General features: G+C 33.8%; 1 protein-coding gene across 1 annotated transcript in view; it reads right to left on the bottom strand.

Annotated features, from left to right (window-relative positions):
- Positions 1 to 15,920, bottom strand: part of LOC120607731 (uncharacterized) — a 223,827-nt gene that overhangs the window by 129,291 nt on the left and 78,616 nt on the right. The window lies entirely within an intron of this gene.

Here is a 15,920-nt window from a genome sequence, read left to right as displayed (position 1 = left end):
ATAAAGTCAAGAACACAGTGGTTCTTTGTCAGGGTAATGATAAAGCCAATAGTAGAGAAACATGCAAATAAATACTCATACACTCTAGACTTAAGATAAGCAGAATACGAATATCCAATAATGTTTAAGTTGTTCATGGTAAGTCTACAATGGTGATGTTTGGACATTTCTTTGGTTGCAATTCTAAATGCATCTTAAATTGTTCTCCTGACATTATATATAGGTTATTTCAATCTTAGTTGTTTAATTATGCCTGTTCAATTGTTTTTCTAATTTCAAAGGGAAGCTTTATATACTAGAGTCTAAAATAATGGGCTTTGGCATCAGACAAACATGAGATCAAATTCCAGTTTAGTACTTAAATAGGTAACCTGACATTTCTTAACCTTGGTTTCACCATTTATAAAACACTGGTGGTAGTAGTAGGGTAGGGTGGGGAATATAAGCAAACAGTTATAATAGAGGGAAGTAAGCAGATAGGGAGGATAAAAAATTAACTAAATGGTTTCTTCCAGGTCTGATGTTCTATTGAGAATAAGGTAGTCAAAGAAGTAAATAAATATACTTAATTTGCATTAGAAATAGCAAGATAATCTTTTAAAATAAACTCTCGACAGATGAGTGGAAATTGATGCCACAGCACAAGGTGATCTAGGTTATCCAGTGAGAGTTTTAGAGTACTATTATTTTCCTTTTCATTCCTTCAGCCAAGATAAATAAATAGGCAAACTGGCTTTAATCCCTTGTCTTTCTACTGTGGGATAAAAGAAAGTAATTAGTCTTGGAAACTTATTTTGGCCTAGGGATGAAGAACAGAGGGTGGTAACAGCTATAACTATCATAGCTTCTAAAGAGAAGAAAAGAAAAAAATACTACTTCCTACACCATTGGAACCAGTGCTCTCATGTGCAAATGTTGGATTCATGGTGAAAAGGCTCGAGGGCATTTCTTTCTACCCCTTTTACTGCTCTTTATGATTCCTAAATTAAGGATCTAGAGCTCTTCTTTCACATGTTTCTCTGTATTCAGCCTATCCTCTCAAATTGCTCACTTTGAGTTCAGGCATTGAATGTAGACATAGAACTTACCAAGAAAAAACACATTTTAACCTAACCAAATCCCATTATCCTGGACCTGTTAAGAATGAGTCTTTCTGAAGGACTAGATTTGCTAGAGAGTTTATGAATTAATAATTAATAATAATCTTCCTGAAATGAGGGCACAGTTTTATAACCTTTCAAACCAAAAGTTCGTGAATGTAATTTTATGATTTCTCAACTACTAATTTAATCATTTAAGAAACACCAGCAATCATACAATGAGGTCCTCAAGGGCCTAGACTAGCTGTCTCCAAAATTTAGTTTGTATAAAAGAATTATGTAAGGGTTCTTATTAAAAATGTAGATTTCCAGACCTCATTCTTATCCTTGAATCAGTAAGCCTAGGTGAGGCTTGGGAATCTGAATTTTAACAAACATGCCAAGGTAATGGTAATTCAGGTGGTTCTTCAAATCACATTTTGATAATCAATGTGGAATGTGGATACAAAGATAAATATGTCCTTGATCATATGTCCAGTTGACTTCCTCAGATTAGGGCAACTACATTTATGCCTAAAATCAAATTGATTTATATCAGAATAATTACTGGCTAAAAAAAGACCTTTCCACCATTTTCTATCAGATATGACTGAAATCAAAAGGAAATATGTGGCATAATATCGCATTATATCACAATTCCATTAACTGACCTCAACCTCAATATATCATAACTCATCTCTTCACATGCTACTCACATGTTCAACTAAGACTATTTCACTCAAGGGAGATAGCAAAATCTAATTGAATATTTTAATTTAGAAAATTCAGTTCTGGGATTTCTCCCACAATCTCCCTCCTTTTTTTTCTTTTTTTTTTTTTAACTGTGAAAACAAAAAGTTGAATTTTCAGTCTCTCCTTGTTAGGCAAAAGATAGATATTTCTCTTCATTGTCCCTGAGAGTTAAACACATTGGGGAAAAATTGGGCACAGCCCATTACTTTTGCAAACCCCAGTGACTGAGCCTCAATGCACAAAAAGATGGTATTTCTGAACATCTGCAGCATGATTAGATCAAAGACCAACAAATTAACCACAAATGGTTTTACAAGGAACAGACAAATATATCATTTGGCAAGGAGAAAACTTTTGGCAATAATTGCTAATCAACATTTTCCCTTTGGGCAACCCACATTTTACCAAAGATATCTAGCAATAATAATACTTGTTCAACATTATTCAGTCACTCATTCACACACATTTATTAAATGCTTATTTTGTATGTAATACCATTTTGGGCACTGAGGATAAAAATAATTGAATAAGACAAACAAGCTTCTTATTCTCGTTGAGCTAAAATCTGGTGGGGGACGGGATAAGCAAGGAACAAGACAATATCAGTAATGATAAATCCTCTGAATTATCACTACTCACATTAAAATAATGAAAATAAAATAGTGAGGTGCTAGAAAATTACCAGAGGAGGGGCTCTTCTGTTAAGAAAACCTTGTCTAAGGAAGCAACACAAACTGAGACCTGCTGTGCCAAGGTTTGAAGAGGAACACCACTACACAGGAAGAGAAGACTAATTCCTTGGCCCTATAGCAAAAATGAGTATGGTGTATTCAGAGAACAGAAAGTAAGGCTGGAATAAAATACACAAGCAGAAAACTAATACAAAATAAAATGAGATACCAGATCACACAAGGCTTGAAGGCCTAGGTAAGAAATTTGGATTTTTTTCTAAATACAATGGAGAGCCACTGGGAGACCCTGAGCAGAGATGATCTGATTTGCAGTTTATTAAACTGGCTTTTATTGGTCCTTATGTTTAGTAATGTTTTTGTTTGAACACAAATCCTCTTCCAGCTACCACCATAAGCTTTGAGAGCCCCTTCAGTTCAAAGTCATTGACTTTTGCTTGGTACATGTATAAGGTTGATGAATAAGAAAAGACAGCCAGACTGTGTTTTGCGATTAACAAGACATGTGACCTTTGAGAAATTCTTTACCCTACTCAGCCCTGATGACTTCGTTTAGTGTTCATGTGAGAATTAATGCCTTAAACGTAATTGTAAAGCGTTTTATATAGATGTTGAAATATTAAAACATATTCCTTCTGAATGTAAGTTCAAATAAAGAAGCAAGTTTCTCCCCTTTAAAGAATTTAAAAGAATTTAAAGAATTGAAAATGACTTGATTGTTGAATTGCACGTAAAGTGAATGAGAACTACTATTTTGTAACTAGTCCATTCTTAACTCTGAATAAATCTGATGTAAACGAATATAGAAAACAGACATAGAGCAAAGATAGATTTATGGCATTTCAAAAGCATTTTCAATAAAATAAATAATGTGAGTCTGCAAAAAATGCCAAAAGTTTTTAAAAGTAAAAAAAAATTTCAATGAAAAGGCAGTCGATAGTTGTCTATTTGAAGACTGCAGTGTGACTCTTTGAAATTTATAGATTTGTGTATTCATTTTAAAAATATTTATTGAGACAAACAGATTTCTAGGTGCTAGAAATACAGCAGTGAACAAAATAGACTCAAGTCTCTACTCTCAAGAATTTTACATTCTAGTGCTGCCAAAAGTTCTTAAGTGACCACCTACCAATGTTATGGAATATTAATGCCTCATTCCCAGACATTAGTTTACCACATGAAGAAATCCTGTCTTTTTAAAGGACAGGAGGAAGAGACTAAAAAGAAAGATAGATTTGGCTTTAGAAGTAGAAACAAGTTTGGTTAAAAATACAAAGAAAAAAGAATTTATGAGTAATTTACAAATATAGAAAACCGATATACCACTTCTTGCTACTTCCTTTACGATGGATTGTGAACCTTGATGTATGGACTGTGGGGTTTATATCTGGGTTTGAACCTCAGCTTCAAACACCTAGGCAAGTTATCTCTAAATCCTGTTTCTCTTATTTGCAAAATGGGTTCAATAATGGATTGGATGTTGTGAAGTTTGCATTGCTAGTGTATGCTAAACACATAGTGATGTATTTGGCATGCTGCAGGCACTCAATACATGTTATTCTTACTCTCTGCTAGAGAATATGTGTCATGGCGATAAAGTGACTTTTATACTGGTGGCCTTGAAATCACTCACATCACCTAGTAGCAAGGAATAGAGGCAAAATAGCATCAAATAAATTTAGTGGAAACTGAGTTTTCTTAGAGAATAAAATCAAGAATGGATTTACTAATACTTTTGAAGGGATACTTGGAAGGGCTGGAGAAACCTAACATAGAGAGGACAGCAGAAAACACATTCCACATGTAGGTTATGATAGAAATAATTATATCTACTAGTTATTTTCTATGTAACCCACTATGCTGAGGAATTTATACATCACAATATTTAATGCTCACAAAATCCCATTTTACAGAGGAAACCAAGGCCAGGTTAAGTGATTTTCCTAAAGGGTTGAATGCTAGAAAGTACTAAACCATACTAGTAATGAAAGCAGAATGCCTAGTGCCATTCAGGAAAAGCCACTTTCAATCAAGATTCTCACAAGTCTAGGGGATATCTTGACCAGCAGAAGTGACTCTTTCAAGAACTGACTAAAAAGGGCCTTGCTTCAACTGATATAATAGAAAATGTTCTAAAGCCGCATAATATAATGTACTCCAGGGCTATATGTTATTAATGATAATAATCGATAATCAATAAAGATAATCATGCTCAGGCTCTATTTTCCCTAAGACCACTCCTTCTTATGAGTTATTAAAATCATTTCAATTATTTGATATTTAATGTCATGTAGAAAATAACCACTTGCAAAATATTGAGTTCATTATATTTTAAGAATTAACACTTCAGGTCATTTTAATCAATTTCTGATATATGCAGTTTTCTGAAAGCACTTCAGGGAAGAACACTGGCCATAACTAATAATGACAAGAATATAAACTATACTCTTCGTATACATATTAGAATCAGAACATTACTGAAGTACTTTACCATCTTAAGTATTTAGGAAGTTTTAAATAAAAAATAAATTTGCCTACTTCACTGAAATTGAGCATCCCTTTTTCAAGCATAAAACTTCAAACTTGTTAATTTCAAGTCTGTTTTAAAATGCGTGCTGGTACCAGTTAGATGACTGCATGATAAGTGTCTTAAAATTTCAAGAAAAGGCACTAAATTTTTTACAGTATTTGTATTTCATTCTTAGTGTAGTAAAAATATGCCACCTTTTTAATAATGAATAATAGATTCTCAGTTTGATTTACATGCATGGATTAAATGTCACATTTGAAAAGTTGCTATTTTATGCATATTGGATTGCCCTCTAGAAAAACAAAAATGGTGTCCATGTACTATTATAATAATGATAACTTGACACACTGGTGCATAAATATTAACCGGTTGATGTACTTCTTAAAACTCTATAGGTACATGAAATAGTCTGATAGTGCAGTGAGTTTAAGTGAGGTTTCCCTGAAGCTTCTGAAGTGCCTATGTGTGCCTTCCATATAATGTAGCTACACCAAGGAAGAAGGGAGCCAAAACTTATTTCAATGATGACAGATATATGTACTGAATTCTGAAAGCTTCAAGTCTATTTTTGCTGCTTCTTTCCCACTGGAAGAAAAAAAGACAATTCATTGTCCCCAGTTCTTCATGAGCCCTTGTATTGGTTTTCCAGGGCCACCATAACCAAGTACCACAGACTGAGTGTCTTAAACAACAGAATATTATTTTTTCACAGTTCTGGAGGCTGGAAGTCAAAGATCAATGTGTCAGCAGGGTTGCTTTCATCTGAAGCCTCTCTCTTTGGTTTGAATCCCTGTGTCCTCACAAGGTCCTTCCTCCCTTTGTAGCTCCTCTGTCTGTGTTTTAATTTTCTCTTTATGTAACACCAGTCATAGTGGACTAGGGCCCACCCTAATGACCTCATTTTATCTTAATTATATATTTATACACCCTATCTCCAAATACAGTCACATTTTGAAATACTAAGATTTAGGACTTAAGCATATTAATTGGGGGGCGGGGGGGATACAATTAAGTCCATAACATTTCCTATCTACTTCCATCTCCTATATCTACCTTTTTACATGTACATAACATAACTAAAGGACAAGCCATTTCACACAATATTTAAGTGCCTTTTAGGTGATCCAAAGCTGAATTTAGAAATAAAATAATTTTTTTCTTTACGTGCACAAGGTTTAATTTGCAGAAGCTACCCAAACGATTTAAGGAGAGGGCCCTGACTTTATTACCCCGGATCTCAATATAGTACTTGGTCATTGAAGGGGCTAAATAAGTTCTTCGGTTACCTATTGCTCCATAACAAAATACTCCAATATTTAGTGGCTTGAAACAACAACGTTTTACTATATCTCCCAATTATGTGGATCAGGAAATTAGGCGTAAATCAGCAGAATGACTCATCTACTCCACACAGCATCTGCTGGGGCCACTTAGTGCTATTTAGCCGGTTTCTGAAGGTGAATAGAAGGCTAGGTTCAGCTCAGGCTTCTCTCTCTCTTTCTCTCTCTCTCTCTGTTTCCTATAGTCATGAGCCTCACCTTTCAGTCTCTCCAGCAATGCAGTTGGATTTTTTTTTTATATGGCAATTCAGGGCTCTAAGAGCAAGGTTTCCAATAAAACAGAAAGTGAAGCTGCCAGTCTTTTAAAGGCTGAACTTACACTCAGAAACAGTAACAGCATCGTTTCCATCATATTCTATTGAGAAAACATAGACTTCACTTTTGAGTGGGAGGTGTAGCAAAGAATATATAGCCATCTTTAATCTACCGCAATAGGTTATTTGTAACTAAAAGAATGAACAACAGTATGAAAAATACATCATATAATACAAATAAAATTAATCTATTTGGCCATGTACATTGCCAAGTGACCTTTGATGAACCCAGTAACTTCCATCTGAATAAACACCAAACATGGGAGATTTCCAATAACTCAAGCAACATAGTGTGAATCCAAGACCTCATTTTAACTTAATTACATTATACTTGCCAAGTTTCCATATTTTTGACTCTTCTATTCATGTATTTTTTCCTAAGTTTGAAATATTTACTTATTTATTTATTAAACCTACTTCTCATTTGCATAGTAAATTAATTATTTAACCAATCTGGTCATATGGCAATGACTGATAAAAGAAAGGTCAGTGTGCATGCAGTTAATGTAGTTCCAGAACAGGGGCACTTGCTTGTTGAGAATAAAACATTTTACATACATTTTTTAAAATTTTTCAATTTCTTTAACAAAGTGCATATAGTTTCTTATATCTTCAGAAAGATCATAATAGCTATTTTCACTTGGATATGTAAAAAATCATCCAGAGAAATTTTTGCTTGGTATTTAAAATAATCAAGGTCGAAGTTAACTTCAAAAAAGATGAGGATCTCATACCTGCCTAAGTACTATGGAAAATCTCAGAAGGCAGACCAGAAGGTTTTCATCCACTTTCCCACCTATAAATGAGCTTTGCTCACGCCTTAAGGAAGTGAGTTTCTGAGCTCACTTTTATGTTTAGAAAATGTTTACCTAAAATACTGTTTTTGTAGATTAAAGAGAGGAGAAGAGACCAACTGAATAAGCATGAAGTTGTAAAACCAGAAAATATCGTTACTTATTTTCTTATTTATTACCAGTGATTCATAAATGGTTTCCCATTTATGAATAATGTTAAAGTAATATCTCCTTCTTTGAACTGATTTATTTTTTCTCTATCAGATCTATTCTTGTCCCTTAAGAATAATTTAATAATTCCTTGTACTCATTTTTGATAAATTAAATTTACACTAAATTTGTGGCACCTCTATAACTAAAGTTTCACATTTCATTCTTTTTTTTGTTTTCCTTAGAAGCAGCTATTGAATACCTACTATGCACAAGTACTCTATGCTCTGAATGACACATCATAAACATGGCATGGCCTCTACCCTCAAACACCTGAAATCTTGTTGGAGCTAATTAATGTGCATACAAGGTAGCAAAAGTGCCTGACATTGGAATCTGAAGGGTAAGCACGGTTAACATGAGGATAAATGCCTAATGGCATGCCTGAATTTGGAAGCTATATGGAATTTGGGTATAGCTTGAGCTGACAGGCTGGTTGGCTATGTAGTGGGAAGTTAATGGTCTTTGAGTCCATGGTACAGAGTTTGATTTACTTTAAGAATAGGGGGGAGTCATCAAATGGTTTTAAAAGGGAAATGATAAAATGATGTAATGGAAAGATTGTTTTAGTTAATTATGACCATGGTGACCTGAGGTTAATCAAAAGCTCTTCTTTGAAGTTAAAAAGTTAGAAAGGGTTAAGTATCCAGAATTACAGGGCAGTGATTTCATTCCCAACATTGCCTTAATAAGCTGTACGACCTTGGGTAAATTGCATTATTTCTCCAAAATTCAGTTTCTCGCCTATGAAATAAAAATATTAATGTCTATTTCATCTTTTTTTAGGTTAAATGTCATAATACTGATAAAAGCAGGAAATTCTATTTTGATCTAAAAACCCTTTACTGGTTTTAGAAAAGAAGAACTTAAGATATAAGGTATGTATAAATACTATTCACAATTGCTCATTGGGTTTTATTTATTGTTTATTTTTCAAAGCTAATTTGTTCTTACTTAAAAAAATATATGTATATATTTTAGTCCTTGCAGCAAGTTGGTAACTTGAGTGGCACTATATAACATTTACTCTGAACCACTACCCTATTGGTGGTGACATAATATCAATGAAATAGAGATTCTTGTGATGACTGTTTTATGTTTGAGATAATAGAGACACAGGGAGATTGGGTAACTGTTCTAGACACTTTGCTAACTAGGTTTTGGAACCAGAATTCAAATCAGGTGAAGAGCATGCCTTTAACCACTATCTGACCATATATTTATGTGGAAATATTCAAGAAGAAATTTTCTATTATAGCATTTCCAAAAGATGTTATTAGTAATTAAAATGTATTTTATTTCCCTTATCTGAAGAAAAAACCTTATCCAGAACAAGTAAAGAACGGATTAAAGAAATACTCAAGATTGCTACAATTTAGTGTAAGGCAAATCATTTTTTGCCTTTAAACTAGTCTTCATATACTTTTTTTCATTCACACACATTTGCTAAGGTATACTTAGCAAATAAAATGTGGTTAAGTGTCATCAAAATCAAGCGAGTTTTTTCCCTTAAATCCAAGACATGGTTTTATTTTCTTTGTGTCGTAGGGTAATGTGAAAAATGAGATATGTAAGCCTAAATTGAGGAAACTGTGGACTTAATGGAATCATTAGAGAAATTGTTCCAGAATGCTACATCCTTCCAGAAATAATAATCCTGCAATGTCAGCAAATTCAGAGTCAGCCTGGGTTACCTGCTCCACACAGACGGACTTGGTCATGTTTGTTAGATCTGCCTGAGGCTTGGCCCAACTTGAGCACATGACCTTTCAGAATTTTTTAAAAATTCATTAATCAATGTTCTTTGCCTGAATTTTGCTGGTTTTGCTTCTTTAACCTATATTTGTGTCTTTTTTTTTTTAAGTTGGCCAATTCCTGTACTCAGTGAAATGAGAATTATAAGCATAGCAGTTCTAATAATTAGCAGAAGATTTTTTAGCTCAGATACCATTGCCAAAATTTAAAAATAATATTTTAAAATGTCACCCAAAAAGGATGACAGTTAAAAGACAATAATCATCACAATTCTTAATTTATGACACATTTTTAAAAGTACTTTAATGCACTTTATCTTTCAGTTCTAAAAATTCCATATTTAGTTATCCACATTAATGTATTAGAAAGCAAGTATGGCCAAAGAAAGAAGAATCTTTTACCAAACTTTCAAGGGATCTGTGAAATTTTCTTATGATAATATTATTCTAATCTAATGTTTTCCTATAGTAATGTTTGCCATAACTTTTTATTTTTTTAATTGTAAACAAGATAAATTCCCACACATATATGAATGGTTTAAGTTAGTTATTTCCAAACTGTGGTGTACATGTCTTTGCCTCAACCCATGATTTAACATTGAGTTTTTATTGAGTTAATTAGTTGGAGAATAATCATTTAATTATACAAATTATATGATCATTTATTCTCTCTTTTACTATTCAGATGCTCTTAATTGTCTAATATTTTATTAAAATTGAATAGAAAAGACACTTTTATCTAATATTCCTTTTTAAAATTATAAAACATTTTAAACACACAAATTTCAAAAGACTAATACAATGTCACTAGTTCTTACATTTTTCCCTGTTCTTAAAAGAGATATTTTCTTAGTTCTTTTAGCAAGTTTCTATTATGTGTAAATTAGTTACGGGTTGAATTTTGTCCCCCAAAAGAAGATATATTGAAATCCTGACCCCCAATACCTCAGAATGTGACCTGATTTGGAAATTGAATCTCTGCAGACTTAATCAAGTTAAAATGAGGTCATTAGTGTGAACCTTAAATCCAAATTACTGGTGTCCTTATAAAACAGGAAAATTTGGACTAAGAAACAAACACACACAGAGGAAACACAATGTGAAGAAACAGAGGTATAATGCCATGAGAAGACAGAGAATCAGAGTGATTTGTGTTTATAAGCCAAAGAACAACAGGGGTTACCAAAAGCTAGGAGAGAGTCACAGATAATTCTTTCCCTAGCATCTTCAGAGAGAATATGGCCCTCCCAACACCGTGATTTTAGACTTCTGGACTCCACAACTGTGAGACAATAAATTTATTTGTTTTAAGACACTACATTTGTGGTTCTTTGTTATTACAGCTTTAGAAAACTAATACAATATTATTAATTTAAAATGTTTCTATTTGGAACACTCCTGCCCCAATTCTTGAATGATAGATTAGATATCTTTAATTAATTTTCTCCCTGAATTTTGAATATATTGTTCAAATGTCTTTAATCCTGTAGTTTCACTACAATGTGTCCAGATGTGGATTGATTTTACTTTGCCCTGCCCAGAATTCCGGCTCACTTTATCTGAGAATTTGTGTCTTCCAGCAAGTCTGGGAATTAAGGGCTGTTATCACTTCATGTAATGTTTATTCTTTCTTCCTTAATATTCTCTGCTTCTGGATTTTATAAGATATCAGACCTTCTCTTTTATGTCTTTTCAAATCACTTCACTTTTTCCATCTTTATCTCTCAATGCTATAATCTAGGAAATTTCCCCAGATCTGGCTTCCAGTTCATTAGTTCTGCATTCAGAGGGTCTAATTCATATATTATCTTTTCAATTTTTAATTTCAGCTTTTATACTTTTTTCCACTGCAGAAATTCTATTGTATATTATTAAGAGAAATACAGTTTTAAACAGGGCCGAGATAGGAAAAAGAAAATTCTTATTTCTTCCTATTGCTGAGAAGATATTTTTGTCTAGTCTCCCTTTTAGACTAGTCTTGAATATCCTGGATTTATGCAGAAGAATTTTTCTCAACATTCTGTACCTAATGGATCCAAGGCCTCTTCTTCTTAATGGTCATTGAAATCCAAAACTTTAGATTAACAAGATCGATACTGTCTTCTCCCTTCTCCCAGGCAGCCACAGCCCCAATTTACCAATTCCCTGTCTGCTTTTCAACTTCCTGTTCATTTCCAGTAGCCAAAGAGATTCTCTTTTCTCTAGAGTGTTTATCAATGCATCCGAAAGCCTTTGCTTATATCTTATCTTGAATTTCCAGGAGTTTATAGAGCATAATCTGAAAACAAAATATGCCTTTAACTTCTAAGTCTGGCAGGATGGTAAAATAATGTGAAAATTTAACTTAGTTTATCATCCTGCCAGAACTGAAAGTCAAAAAGCACATTTTTTTACATATTTCTTTCCAAAGATCCCCAGTCTATTTGCCATTAATGAACACAATCAACGAAGAAGGCAATGTTTTCTACTTAAAATATTTCCAGGATAAATGTCAAAAGACAAAGTAGGTTCCAAAATTCTCTACCAAGGAATTATTAAAAATCTTCAAGGAAGATATTCAAAATTACTGAACCTAAATTAGAGTCCACAACTTAATTTAATACAATTCTTACAGTAACTCAAATAAGGGAATTGTTATTACCTCATTTTACATAAGGGACTGAAGCTCAGACTTGTCAGTTAACTCATAGTATTTGACCACCTTACAGTTTATGAAAACCAGTGTTAAGATGTGGAATTATTTGAGACAAAATCCAAGCAAGAGTATCCTGAAGTGGTACTATGCATGTCTGGAGTGACACATCTTTGGGCTCACTCATATATCCTCTGCCTCCTTCTCAAACCCTATAAGAAACCTTTCAACACTACCCTTCAAGTGTTTGCCTCCTGGCCCAGCCTGGTGGCAAAGGGAAGCCACCTTTGATGCTATAATACTGTACACTTATTCCAAGATTCATTATCAGCGTAACTTTACAGATGGATAATGCAAACATTTCCTCAGCAAACTCAGTGCTTTTCTAGTAATTAGGCTTCCATTTCAATTGGGCAATGCCTTTTCAGTTCTTTTTCTGTGCACAGAAATAGATGACCTGGTTAGCATTTCTAAGATGCCCTGTGCTCTCAAAAGACTGTGAAGCCAATTTCTTCTTATTCCTGTGGTAGAAATAGAGATGACCCTGTCTTAGACTTGCATTTTAAAAGTAATGACATTTTCAAGGTTCATCTACACTGTAGCATGTATCAGTACTTTATTCTTTTTTATGGTCAAATAATATCTCACTGTATAGATATACTACATTTTGTTCATCCATTTGTCAGCTGATGGAAATTTGGGTTGTTTCAACTTTTTGGCTATTACGAATAATGCTAAACTCTCATGTACATGTTTTTGTGTGAAATATATGTTCATTTCTCTTAAGTATATGCCTAGAATTGCTATGTCATGTGGTGAGTGGGTGGTCTACATTAAACATTCTGAGATTACAGGATTTCCTTTTGAGGTGATGAAAATGTTTTAAAATTGACTGTGGTGATGGTTGCACATACTTATGAATATACTAAAAATCATTGTAGTACTATATACTTTAAATGACTGAATCTTATGCTATGTGAGCTATATGTCAATAAAGCTTTAAAAAGACTGACACCTGACATTAAAAGGTTAAAGAAGAAAAAGAAAGTAATAACATAAATATCTTAAATCTCACTATATCAATTATACACACAATGTTCATTTATGTGTTTTTGTGTGTCTATTCCTATTATTTAAAAAAATTACATTTCTTGAAAACTTGTTGTTTTAACTGTCATTCTCCCACAAACTGCTAGCAGAGTGATTGGCAGGCAGAATTGTGTGGTTAGTGAAAAAACTTGCTGTTATTGGGTAGAGCCCAATGGAATGAACAGGACTTCGAGCAACAGCATTTTTATTCTGAAATCAAACAGCCTCAGATGACTTCTTTTTCCTGTCAAGTTCTGCAGGTTTTGGTGCTTTTCTTCTTTTTGTTTTTGTCCCGATTTTTGTACTTATATACGCTGAATGTGAAATAGCCTAGTGTATTTCTTTAGGGACCCAGGATTTTGCTAGGAGATACCAAGGGATGGATGTAATTCAGTGACATTTTGTCAGGCTGTTAAAGAGTAAATTTTCCTTGACTGTGGCAGGAGGTAATTATTTTTGTTTGTTTGCTTCTGACACAGGGGAAGAAAATTTGGGGTTGTTATTTCAACTATTCCAAGATACTTTTTGTTTTGTTTGGCAGAAAGTGAAAAATGCATTTTACTCTTGGAGGAATAACCAGCCTCTGTTTTCCCCTACAAACTTGATGCACTTTTTACCACTATAACAGTTTTGTAACCTCAGTTTCTTAGTGATTTTTTTTTCCCTCTTCCTGAATGCACCTCTTCATTCTCCTGGCATTTGATTTGCAGCACATTCTGTTAGGAAAATTCAACAGTTTTCACTGAATATCCTCAAAGCAAACACAACAATAGATGTGGCTTTGGCACTCAGAGTTTTCACTCTGATGTGGAGAGCCAGAGATAGACGTCTAAACTAATAATAACAATAAAAACATATATCATGTTTCAATATAAAACAGTTATATATGCAGATGATTCTAGAAAGCAAGTTCTTTGAATGATATTTTTTGTAGCCTAGCTCCCCATATTTTAAAATTTTAGGTACTTAATTAAAATGTACCAAAGAATGTAATTGCCTATTAGGTATTGATGGAACCCTTTTTAAAATCATTAGCTAAAATCTAAGCTAATACTATATTTCTGAAATTTCTCTGAGGTAAACGGTGAGAACCTAGACCTCAGCTAAGGGGCTGAAGTATTCCTATTGCCCCCTTGGTACCTGTCCTCAAAGTCTGGTTCTGTAGAGGCAATGGGCTTCTCCAGGGGAAAAGTCCTCTCCACACCCACCCCTGACTACTGCTTCTCACATATATCCCATGCTTTTTAACAAGGCCTTTGGGATGACTCATTAGAGAAAAAAAATTTTAACCTACATTGTTCTCAAGGAAGGTTAATTCAAAAGTTATCTGAAATACGAGCATTTGTCATATATATTAAAATGAAAATCCACTGGGTAAGAATTTATGGGCTTCACCATTCAAGAGACAGAATAATTATAACAGTAATAAGAAAAGAAGCTTCTGAATTCTTACTATGTATGGGCACTGTGTATTTCCTCAAGTATCATCTCAGCTATTTCTTCAATACCACTGGTGGGCAGGTATTATTATCTCCATTTCACCAATGAGCCAACTGAGGCTTGGCTCTTCAGTGAATCTTGTCACCCTAAGATCCCTTTTTCTTTAGGAAGAATATTTTTCCCAAGGAGAGTTTAAGTCTCTATTTCAAAAGAACTTCTTATGTTACCACTACCACCATCGCTGCCAATTCAACAAACCATGTCTAACATTGGCAGTGGATACAGTTTAGGGTTAAGCTGCAACCTTCAATAAATATCTGTTTAGTGTATGCCTACCCACGACAGGCTGGTTTTTGTTTTTATCTTTGTTTTTAACCCATCAACTTCCAAACAACATGGAGATAGAAAACAAAAAACAAACAAAATAAACAACCCCCCCCAAAAAAAAGCTACCACTGTTCTCAAAAGGTCTTAGATTTCAAAAGAGTAAAGGTAGTAAAAAAATGGAGATTAAAAACCTGTTTTTTTCTTAAATATTGAAGGTAAGTAATGACATCCTAGGGTTGTAGTTTTTAAACTACTTTACAAAATTGCTCATTTTTATAGCTACACTTTCCATTTTAATTTTTTTTCAATTGGTCATTCTGATGAATACATTCATGTAAATAATATATTACCACCCTTAAAAAAATACCACATACTAAAATTAATTGAAAAGATACCTTTTAACACAAGACCTAAGGGAAAAAGGGAAAGAAAGCACATCCCATCTATTTTAGAGAGAAATTATTTTCTTCTTAAAAATCACTCTGTGATAACCTATACTGACTCTTATCATGTTTATTTTGCTCATTAACATTAGTAGTGTAAAAACACAATTCTATATTTGTAAACAGTCTGTGTTCATGTCTAGCTTCCAGTGCATTGGTGTGCAATAAGGGTTCTGGGGCCAACCCTGCCCTCCTTCTTTTTTTCCCCTGAGCTGGAGTTCCCTGGAGGACACAATCAGTCCAGTGCTGATGCCCCAGAGAAAGCTGAGCTTTCTCTCTCTGCTTCCACAGGTAACTTGATGATCTCCTACCCCTACTTCTTATCCCTGTATCCAGGACCACACTCTAATCTTACCCACTGCTTTCTCCTTCTCCTAACACAGTCTCTTCTCTAACCGCTTTGCATGGCAAATATACTCCCTAATATTCATAACGTATTTTCTGAACAATCCCCCAACTTATCTTCTTACCTAAAGCTGATTTATCATCTAAAATCAGTGTCCCTGCCAGCCTACAAATAGACAAA

This window comes from Pteropus medius, unplaced genomic scaffold (assembly GCF_902729225.1).
Source record: "Pteropus medius unplaced genomic scaffold, Ma_sr-lr_union100, whole genome shotgun sequence".
Taxonomy (NCBI): Eukaryota; Metazoa; Chordata; class Mammalia; order Chiroptera; family Pteropodidae; genus Pteropus; species Pteropus medius.
This window is presented reverse-complemented; position numbering and strand designations above follow the sequence as displayed.